General features: G+C 48.5%; 1 non-coding gene across 1 annotated transcript; it reads right to left on the bottom strand.

Moving 5' to 3' along the window:
• Nucleotides 1–7,130: 7,130 nt before the first annotated feature.
• LOC115870431 lies at nucleotides 7,131–7,293 on the bottom strand. The gene has a single exon (XR_004046706.1). It is a non-coding gene; the product is annotated as a U1 spliceosomal RNA (small nuclear RNA).
• Nucleotides 7,294–7,347: the final 54 nt, after the last annotated feature.

Raw genomic sequence — 7,347 nt, 5'->3', positions numbered from 1 at the left:
TTAACTGCTAACCAAAAGGTTGGGGGAAGCCTTGGCAGTCGATTGCCGAAAAGTCAGTCTTTGAAAACTCCCGCGGAGCTCAATTTTACTCTGAAAATCACGAGGCCAGCACGAGTCAGAATTAACTCAATGGCAGCTGCTTAGCCTTCTTGTTGACTGGTCCAGTAGTTGAATTCAGTTCTAAGGACCATTTAACATAGTTCGTCATCCCCACCTGCTTTCTTCTTCTCCTTCTTCTGAATAACATGTCACTGTGTTTGGGGGTGAAGTTGGCGCAGCAACCTTGGCTCCCATTGGACAATTTCTCTTCCTGTTGTTCCCTGACATGGGTTGTGTCTTTTAGAGTGTGCCGGCCTTCTCGCTGTTCCCATTCTGGTGGTTCTGTTCCCATTAGTCTAGCTTCCCGCGCCTTCCCTACTCACTGTTGCTTCAGGGTAAATGTTGGGTGTTGATCTTATAAACCCAGTTGTTGAAAACAACAACAACAACAACAACTAAAACCCCAAAAGCTCAGTAGTCACTAGTGAAAAAGCATTATCATTTTTTTGAGAGAAAATATAAGTCACCTCCATGAGGCCTTTGGTAATCCTAGTAATAGTGTCGTTAAACTAGCCAGTGGAATAGAACTTAGACTACAATTGAAATAGGGGGAGCACTCATAGACAGAGAAGTTTTTTTAGATTAAAATCATGGGATGCTCCTTTATACAGATTAAAGAGCCAAAGGGACTGAATCCTGTTTAAGAAAGCACCAGGGCGGTTAGACACAAAGCGCAAAGTTCAAGAACACCCATTCCCTATAGCCGAGGTCTATCTGCAGAACTAAAGGGTGTCTTGAACAGAGAAGCAAGCGTGAGAGATGCAGATATACACCGCCTAGCATTGGCCAACCTCAAAAGCAAGAGGTTTGCATTGAAGTCTAAGACTTCCGGATCCACAGCCTTCTTCCTCATCTGCTCTCTCCAGAGGGGGTTACGGCTGGAAGTCCCAAGGAGAACATGCATTCCTGTCAACGGCAGCAGGTATGTTCAAGGGAAAGGCGGGTTCACGCCGGTGTTTTCAGACTCAGCTCTCCTTTGTGGTATGCTGTATGCCCGGACAAGACAAGATCTAGAAAGGCCAGGGACCTCATAAAGCAGGTCAACAAGGGTGGAGAAGGATTCTTCCCCTGGAAGATCATAAAAGACAATGCCAAGCATTTTCCCCAGGGGCAAGCCACCTTCTCCTCCCCGCCAACAGAAGTGCGATCTTCTTTGGGACAGACACACCCTGCCCCTCCTCCGGGTCAAGAATCTCCAGGAGAGTGTCTTGAACACCGATGGTCGCCCTCACCTTCTTGACAGAACAGAGACCGCACTTCTCTGGCGTCGCCAGACGACCACTGGAATGCTCTCTTTGGCTTTCTTAGCAGCAGCCACGCTCTAAACGCCAGCCTCCAAGACAGCCCCCGTAGCCTTCACCCTTGGGTAGCCTTTCCCACCGTGACTCACAGCTGCTTCACGACCAACTCGATGGCAGCGGGCTTGGGGTGTTTTAAAAAACAAGCACACGTGTGCATATGGGGGGCACATGTACGCCTATTGGAAAACCCACCTTCCTGTTCATTCAGACACTGATGGTGGAATAACAATGAACTTCTGCGTGCTTCTCTAATTCCACACGCGATGTCAGGCACTCACTGATCCGGAGGCCTGGTTGTGTGTGCTCCCCATAGAGCTATCTCACTTTACCCTCTTCACAGCCCTGTGAGAGGCATCCAGTTGACCGTGGTCTCTGACTCCCAGGGCAAGAAGCTGAGGGGCAGGAAAGGGAAGGCATCTGTCTATGGGCCTGGAGTTCCCGGGTGATGTGAACTAGGAAGCCTTTAGCCTCCGTCGGACAGTGTGGTGGTGGGACCCTGCCCCGAGGTGCCTTGGAAGAGGGGTCCAGCGACTTGCTTCTGAAAGGTCACCATCATGAAAATGATTGGAGGTTTCCTACTCTGTACACGTGGGCTCACCGTGAATCGGCATCGAGTTAGCAGCAATGAGTCGGCTGGTGAGCTAGCAAGTCTGATATGGAAGCCAGGATTGGAGATGAGGCAGGACAACTCCAGAGTCCAACCTCTTAAGCACTATATCCTTGGCTCCGGGACACGCTGCTTCGCAATTTATTTTTGTCATTTCCCCTCATTGAAAATAGACATGCATCGCCTCACCCGTTTCTGTGTGCACCATTCAGGGACATTGACTGTGCTGTTGGAGTTGTACAACGGTCCTCACTCTCTTCTTCTGAACTGTTCTTCCTACATCGACTGAACTCACTGCCCCTTCAGCTGCTGCCTGACCTTTTGAGTCTCTGCGGTCCATGTGATCCCACAAAAATGCTTCTTTGAGCAACACTGTGTCCAGGGCAGAGAGTCCTGACTGGTTACGCCAAAGCATTGTTGAGTCGAGAGAAGGCGTCGGGAAGCCATTTGGGTTTAAGGTTTTAAATGTTCATGAGGACGATAGTTTGGGGGATTCTACCAGTCTCTGGCTCCAGGAAGTGTGGTTTCCAAGAGGATTTGGGGTTTTGAGGGACAGGATTCTTTGGGGACAGACTTCTCATCAGCCCTGATGGTCTTAGGTAGCAATGTCCCTCCCGGGCAGTCAGTGTGTTAGTTATGTGCTGCTGCTATAAGAATAAGACAAGTGGACGGGCTTAACACACAGAAAGGTGTCTCTCACAGTTTGGGAGGCTAGGCATCTGACTGTAGAGGGCCAATTCTTGGATACGGTTTCCTCTCTCTGTAAACTCAGGTGGCAGGCCCCTGTCTCCTTTCAACATCTGTGTGACCAGCATGCCTTGGAAATGTCCATGTGAGTCTCCCGCCCCCCTGGGTTTAGGAGGTTCTCAGCGTAGGGGCTCTGAGTCGAGTCCAAAGGGCAGGCTCCGCTCCTAGTTGTTCTCTCTGGGTGGTAGTATGTTCCTCTACCTGTGCTCAGTTCTCCCTCTTTAAATTCTTATAAAAGGTGGTATAGGACACAGTCCAGGGACACTTTCCCTCCGTTAGATCAGGACTGAGGCCTGAGTAGGGGTATTGCTTCCTACCCTTTGTCCCAAATTGGCTGATTCCCATCATGAGGGATGATAGCATTATTGTGTAACTGCCAAATCTCTGAGAGTCATAGCCCAGCCAAGTGGATACATATTTTTGGAGGACAACATTCAATCCATCCCGGGCAGTATTTCCTATATTAAAATAAATTCGTTCGGTGTTTGTTAAGGTGCTTCACTGTGTTATGGGTGATTACCTGGATAGATACCTATTACAATTGGGTCATGGATTGAATGGTATCCCCTCTGAAGATGAATCCATTTGGCTGGGCCATGATTCTCAGTCCCATTGTAATTATTCTATGATGTCATTATTGTGATCTGATGTCCTCAGCGTCATAAATCGTAGCCTCTATGAGGTTAATGAGGCAGGAGTAGAGGCAACTGTGTTAAGGCAGGATCTGATGCACAGCTTAGTTGGTTTCTGGAGACAGTCTCTTCTGAGATATAAAAGAGATTACACAAGGACAGAGCAGAGAGACCTGACTGCTGCCGAGCAGGAAGAGCCGGGAGCAGAGCCATCACGTCCTTTGGACTTGGGTCCAAGCCCTGAGACCCTCCCAGACCCAGGAGAAGACTGATCGAGATGCACGGAGATCTCCGAGGTCCTCACAGATGGTGAGAGGTGAAAAGGGCCTTCCTTCCGAGCTGAGGGAGGCAGCTTTTCCGAGAGCCGGCCCCGCGAGTTCAGATTCTGAGCCTCCTCCACTGTGAGAAGAGACACCGCTACTTCTGCAAGCCCTCCCCTTGTGCTGTTTGTGTCGGAGCAGCGGTAGGCAAGGAAGATGGCTGCCAGGCGTCAGAAAGGACTCTACAGCCATGGGAGCCCTTCTGCTCTGTTCTCTCAGGTGCCCAGGTGGCTTCAGAACCTCACGGACTCCTTGTAGCCCATCAGCCTTTGGTGAAATCCATTTTTCAAATGAGGAAGCCAAAGTCCTCGGACGTTGGAGCACTTGGCTCGGGTTCCCCCTCGACCCTCCCGCCCCGCTCTGAGAAGAAGGGGTTACGTCTTGGAGACCATCTGTCAGTGACCCCTCTAGATGCGTTCCTTGGAATTTTCCTCCGAGCCACAGAGCCAGGCGGGTCGCCAAACCATATATACATGGCTGGGTAGCCAGGCAACGCGGTGCTCTTTCTGAGAATGCTCACAATGTGACCACTGTTCCTCAGACCTCGGGTTCCAGATGCGGAGCAAGACTTTAATCCCCAGCCTGGCAGCTGTTTGGCATCTCTCACTCCTGAGACCCGCCTGCTCTGCCCGTCTCCACGCGGATTCCCCAGGGCAGCCCTCTTGTCGCCTTCGGCTTCTGGCTCTTACACGCCACTCTTTTCACATTGGGTTAAACTGTCAAAGGAATGATATCTATATAATACATATAATTTATATACAAGATACAATGTTATATTAAATTATATATACCGTATATTTTATACTATATTTATGTTATATAAGGTGTGATTTATACTATGCTATATGTAGTATAGTATATGATATATTATTTTATATTACATATAATTTTATATGTATTAGATATAATTTTAGTATTTTATTAGATGTTATTTTTATTATATATTACACTATACATAGTATATTTTTGGCATTTTCTGTATATTATAGAATATCTATATTATATGTCTTTTACTAGGGGTCCCACTTGGGTGGTGCAAACAGTTAAGTCCCCAACTCCTAGCAGACAGCTGGCAGTTTAACGCCATCAGAGCATGGGCACCTCAGAAGAAAGGTCTGGTGATCTGTTTCTGTCACCACAGTCTTTCCCTGAGATACTGACACTCAGCCACCCTTCAGGCCTGGAACCGAACACACCCCCTGGGATTCGGCTTTCCGCCAAACCAAATGCAGGTGATAAGGTGACCGATAACCTCTAGGGGCACAGGCTCCTGAAAACAGGGTGGGACCATTTGGAGATTTATAACACCACTTGTGGGCCGTCCTGGCCAAACAGAATTAGCTCACCTCTCGTGGGATTGTCCTGGTGGCATAGCAATTATGCTTTGGTCTCAAGGTAGGCTGTTTGAACCCACCAGGTGCTCGAAGGGGAAAAGATGAGGCTTTCTACTCCTGTGAAGAGTGACAGTCTTGGAAACACCACAGCCACATGTCCAATCTGTGCCAGAGGGTCCCTGTGAGTTGAGAAAGACTCCGTGGGAATGAGTTAATGTAATGGCCGGAACTGCTCCTCCTGGGGAGGCATGGGGTAGCTGGTGTGGATGATTCCGAGGGCCTAATGAGGCCTGCAGGCTGGACAGTCCTCCGCCCTGCCTTAGAACCACCAACCATTCCAGAACGAAACTGCAGCCTGTGTCCAGTGCTCAGAGCTCAGAATGCAGGGAGGGAGAGCGAAGTAGAATGAATGGAAAGGAGAAACACAAGGAGACAGTTAGAAGAGTGGGAATTGCAATCACTGTCAAGAAACAAAATGTGTTTGAATTGCTGAGTGGAAAACCAGTGTGTTCTGTTAACTTCCATGCAAATCACAAGAATTAGATAGATAGATAGATAGATAGATAGATAGATAGATAGATAGATAGATGATAGATAGATAGAACACATGGGGACTTGACTGCATGGTGGTCAACAAAAACCACAGCCGTTTACATGTTGTTTTGTGTGCAAAGAGTTGGATGGTCATCATTCCAACTCTTTGCACACAAAACAACATGTAGAGTTATCTGAACACAGTGAGGTTCGCACCTTGGAGGGAGCAAAATTGTAAGTAGGCAAGCGGTAGGAGGAAGAGCCCAGAAACTTAGAAAAAGAGGCTAGTCGCTGGTGATTGATTGGTGTTGAGTGATTGGTGGTGGTGGTGGTGGTGTGTGGTCAGAAAACAAGGCCAAGGTGTGTGTGTCACTGTTTCAGTGAAAGATGGAGACCAGGTTGGGTAGGGAAACTTCCAGTTTACTTTTGCAGGCTCTAGACCAGGGGTCCTCAAACTACGGCCCCGCGGACCACATGCGGCCCACTGAGGACATGTATCTGGCCCGCCTGGTGTTTTTTCCCCCGTTTGTTTTTTTCCTTCAAAATAAGATATGTGCAGTGTGCATAGGAATTTGTTCATAGTTTTTTTAAAGCTATAGTCCGGCCCTCCAACGGGTCTGAGGGACAGTGAACTGGCCCCCTGTTTAAAAAGTTTGAGGACCCCTGCTCTAGACAGAGGGAAAAAGTGGGGTTTGCAACCGCCAAACTGCTTCGAAGATTGCGTGACAATCAAACAAGGTATGTACCTTAACTTGTATATAGTCATGCACTGGTGGTGCAGTGGTTACATTCTTGGGCTGCTCACCCCAAGGTCAGCAGTTTGAGGCCACTGGCCGTTCTGTAGGAGGAAGACAAAGCTTTCTGCTCCCACGAAGGGTCCTAGTCCTCGGTGGGATAATTTGGAAGGGATATCACTGAAGGCTGCACAACACGAAGAGTGTAATCACCGGCTTCGAATCACACATGCAGGGTGGGATTGGAGAACGTTTTGTGGCGTGCATTTTCACCACAATTAGAAAAGAAGGACCTGAATAGCAATGAGTACAAGGAAGAAGAAGATGTTCTAGATCTGGATGTGCTGATAATGGTACAGCCCTTCTTGAGCTGATTGGATTATTGGATTGTATGGCATGTGGATGATGTCAGACAATTAATACAACTGTTTTGTTAAAGAGTCCCCATCTGGGAGACCCAAAGGGGCAGGTTCTACCCTCTCCTGTCATGGCCAGTGTGAGTCAAAGGGGACTGGACAGGGCACTGAGTTGGAGGTTTTGGGTATCCCTGAAACTATAGGACCAAACAGGTTTAGCAACAGACCCAAGAGATCATCAAGAAGTTTCCCAATGATAAGGATCTTAAATGAGGTGAGAAGGCTTTGCAGGAATCAGCCTCCACTTCTCCAGGGGATTCTCAGACCACCAGTTGACTGCCACCGTTCTCCAGCCCCGGCTGGGCTGTCAGAGCTCCACTGCTGATTTCAAGAACCCTGCTTGCCTCTAGACTGGGAACACCCGTACTGACTGATGACGTTTCTCTTTTTTTTTACTTTTTGTTTATAGGGGAGAGTGCAAACGCCGTCCCCCACTACCACAAAGTATGCAGTCAAGTTGCCCACATTGGGGGAACTCGCAGGGGGCAGCACACCCGGAGTGCAATGGGTGAGCGTGTCCTGGAAAAACCACCTTCATGGTCATGGTATGTCCCCTGCCAGGTATGTATGACTAATAAAGTTTCAAAGGAATGTTTCACTGGAAGGGAAGGGGCTGTTAGAGG

This window comes from Echinops telfairi, unplaced genomic scaffold, assembly GCF_000313985.2.
Source record: "Echinops telfairi isolate 266 unplaced genomic scaffold, ASM31398v2 ScPeMD7_655;HRSCAF=1070, whole genome shotgun sequence".
NCBI classification, from domain to species: Eukaryota; Metazoa; Chordata; class Mammalia; order Afrosoricida; family Tenrecidae; genus Echinops; species Echinops telfairi.
Note: the sequence above shows the minus strand (reverse complement) of the source record. Positions and strands in the feature narration are given on the sequence as shown.